Raw genomic sequence first — 3189 nt, 5'->3', positions numbered from 1 at the left:
CTATGTAATATATATATATATATATATATATATATATATATATATATATACATATATATATCTATAATATAATATATATATATATGTATACATATCTGTCAAAAACATTATAGCAGTCTTCATACTTGGTTAAGGGTTTTTTTTACAAGCTTAAGCGAAAATTCTGCTTGTGTGGAGTCGAAAGTTAGATACGGTTGATATTCGCAGGATCACATTCAATGTGCTCGTATGTACACGCACGGTTCCCTTGGTCCATATACATTTTGCTAATAGTCACTGATTTCGATCCTACAGACTGGTGAGATGGTGCAGGAGGCCTTTGAACAAGTGGTGAGGGAGGTTGTGAGAATGACTCCCAAGCAAGTAACCGAGCCATCAACTGCCGTGGGATCCGAGGCCAAAGCGAAGAAGAAGAAATGTACCATTCTATAAAATATTTCCTGCCAAATCAAATAATACTTTGGGAAAACAGATGTTGCTATATTCACAAATGCTCGCATGACAAGTTTTTGCCAGTTGGTAGGGTGGTTAGTGACCATTCAAAGTGTTTAAGTATCAGATCTCGCACTACATGTGGCGTCTATATTATTAGCGAGGTTAGACCTAATATATATATATATATATATATAGCGACATCTAAAATCAAGTATAGTTTGCGATCGGCAATTGCTCGCATTTTTTGGACTCATGATTACATGTTGCGTCAGCGATACCGACGTCAAATCTACACTGTATGTCGCTCAATTGTAACAGCCACGGTGTGGCAGCAGATGTTGGTATATCGCTAGTAAACGTGAAAATTGCGCGGATACTTTTTCTTCTTCAAAAAAGCATCCTTATAAAACTTTCTCTGCGGTTGGTACTTCTAGTTCTGTGGTTCTGTATATCGGTGCCGCGGCAAATGATACTGCAATTTACGAAAACGTGTACGAATTTCGCATGTAACTGTATCAAGGTGATGATTGTTAGCCCCCGCGTGTGCAGCTATGGACAGTTGGTGATGGTCTGTGAGCAGTACAAAGGGCGAAGAAATTCAACAATACCCTGTGTTTGTCGACCTATTGTACGTCAATGTATTGAGATGTCCGATCAAACTACTACACATCAACATCAATCTTGACGTACATATCGGAATGATCCCCGGGTTGAATCAAATCCAAGCCTAACGTCGACCTCCTCGCATTTCTGTAGTTTATTGGTAAAGCCACTTGCCGCATGTAACGTAACATAAGCCACCATGGCTACAAAAGGTGTTTGTCAGGCAGCAAAAGACAGATAGCTCCTGTCTTTAAACATTAAATTCGAATCTCTACATCAACCTGAGGCATATAGTACTCTAAACACGATCAAGATTCGGACAGTTGTCTGTTCCACGTCCTTCCTTTCCTCTCGAGAGCTCAGACGTCACATATAATTGAAACGCGGCAGTAGGTGAACTACCGGTTCAACGTAGTCCTACAGATTGACAAATGTTTTGGCCGATTGATACATGTTGACGAATGGTGGTGTGACTGTGCGGTGTTAAAAAACAAACTTTACTGCCAACTTAAAATAAAACCTTGCACAATGCACTCTCAAGTGAATCTCAACTCTCGAGTCTCGAATACGCGATTGTTACGTCATACTATGCTTGAAAACAAATTCATGCATGAACTAGATGGAGCCGCCTCATTAGAAATCTTTAGGATCTTTGTGCGGCGCCACAACTGTCCAACAGCAGCCAGCACATTAAACAGGGCTGTAAACTGGGGTCAGTCCACTACACAACTATGCCACAGGTGTGTTTAAGTATTGTAGTCGGGATTTTCAATTGGCCAGAGATCGTTACTCACTGATAACAAAAGTCAAAGCGGACCACCGGTCACCGGACACATGTAAATACATCGAGGGGATTTCATTTTTTTTAAACCTTTGTCGGGCTTCGGCTTATAGTAAGGCCTACGTTATACGTGGGCTTGTACTGCAGTACACGGCACGAACTAATTACGGAGATCGGGGCCCCGGGGGTTGGCGAACCAGCTGGCACCTGCCACTTAAATGAGTCATGAGTCATGCCAGGCTTTCATAACGTATACTATTTTGTTTTATATATATATGTAGCGTTAAGAGGTGTAGAAGGGTCTAACCTACTACATATCAAAAACAATCGGACTAATGTATGAGAAAATAGTATTCATATTGCACCTCAGGACCCAAGTATTGCATCCTCATCAAGCATATATTTAGGACCAAATCAAAGTAAACGTTGAACATAACCGTAAAAGTTTTGATTTATACTTGGGGAGACTTCACTCTTTCTCCTCTACGAGAGTACAATATAAAGTCATAGCTCACTACATACTGCAATCAAAAAATCAATTTAAAAAAAAATAAGCATGATCACTCTCTATAAATAGACTTTACTCGCTATCTGATTGATTGATAGGTTGCGGGGTTAAGCTTTTACTCCCAGTACTATCAACCCCTGAAGCAAACCGAATAAAATTTCAAGCCTGATATGTATCAATCAAACCATCATATCTAACGAGATCTTGAGTGAGACTGAGTCGAGGCAAGGTCACAAGGACGTGGGTCGTGGGTCGTGGAGTCGGGGACGTAAGCGAGCACATCGTGACTACGTGTTCATCCGATAGTGTGTCCTCATTCGTAACGGCAATAACTCGTAATAACTAAAGCTCCAAATCAGGTGACACGACGTGAAAGGTTGGAACGACAGTTCCATCCGACATCCACAGAATAACAGGAAAGACGTACACATATAAAGTGGTATCGCCTTCGTATATTCAGTTTTACACTCCAGATACCGTTGTTTCTAATGACAAACGCTACCATGTGTCAAGCACCGATAGACAAGGTATTGGGGAACCCCAACTTCCCTATAGCGCACGCAGTAGAGGAGGTGGAACGTATGGTGAAAGAAAGTACCTTTCTCAAATCAGTGGCAGAGGCAAAGAGAATGCATACTACAGACGAAGGTTACCGTGCACTGGTATGTGTTTCTATATCTAGATTTATGAAGTATCATTTCCGACCAAGCCGTGTGCGATAGATGCATTCGAACATATTTCTGTTTCATTGTTACTTAGAAGTCGCAAACACTTGATTTCTCGCCAGTGTCCTTTTGTTCATTCTACATGCATTTCATTCAGGCGTATTAGTTTCGATCGATTCAACTATTTACATATATAT

The sequence above is a fragment of the Sphaeroforma arctica genome (genome assembly GCF_001186125.1).
Source record: "Sphaeroforma arctica JP610 unplaced genomic scaffold supercont1.320, whole genome shotgun sequence".
Classification (NCBI taxonomy): Eukaryota; class Ichthyosporea; order Ichthyophonida; genus Sphaeroforma; species Sphaeroforma arctica.
This window is presented reverse-complemented; position numbering follows the sequence as displayed.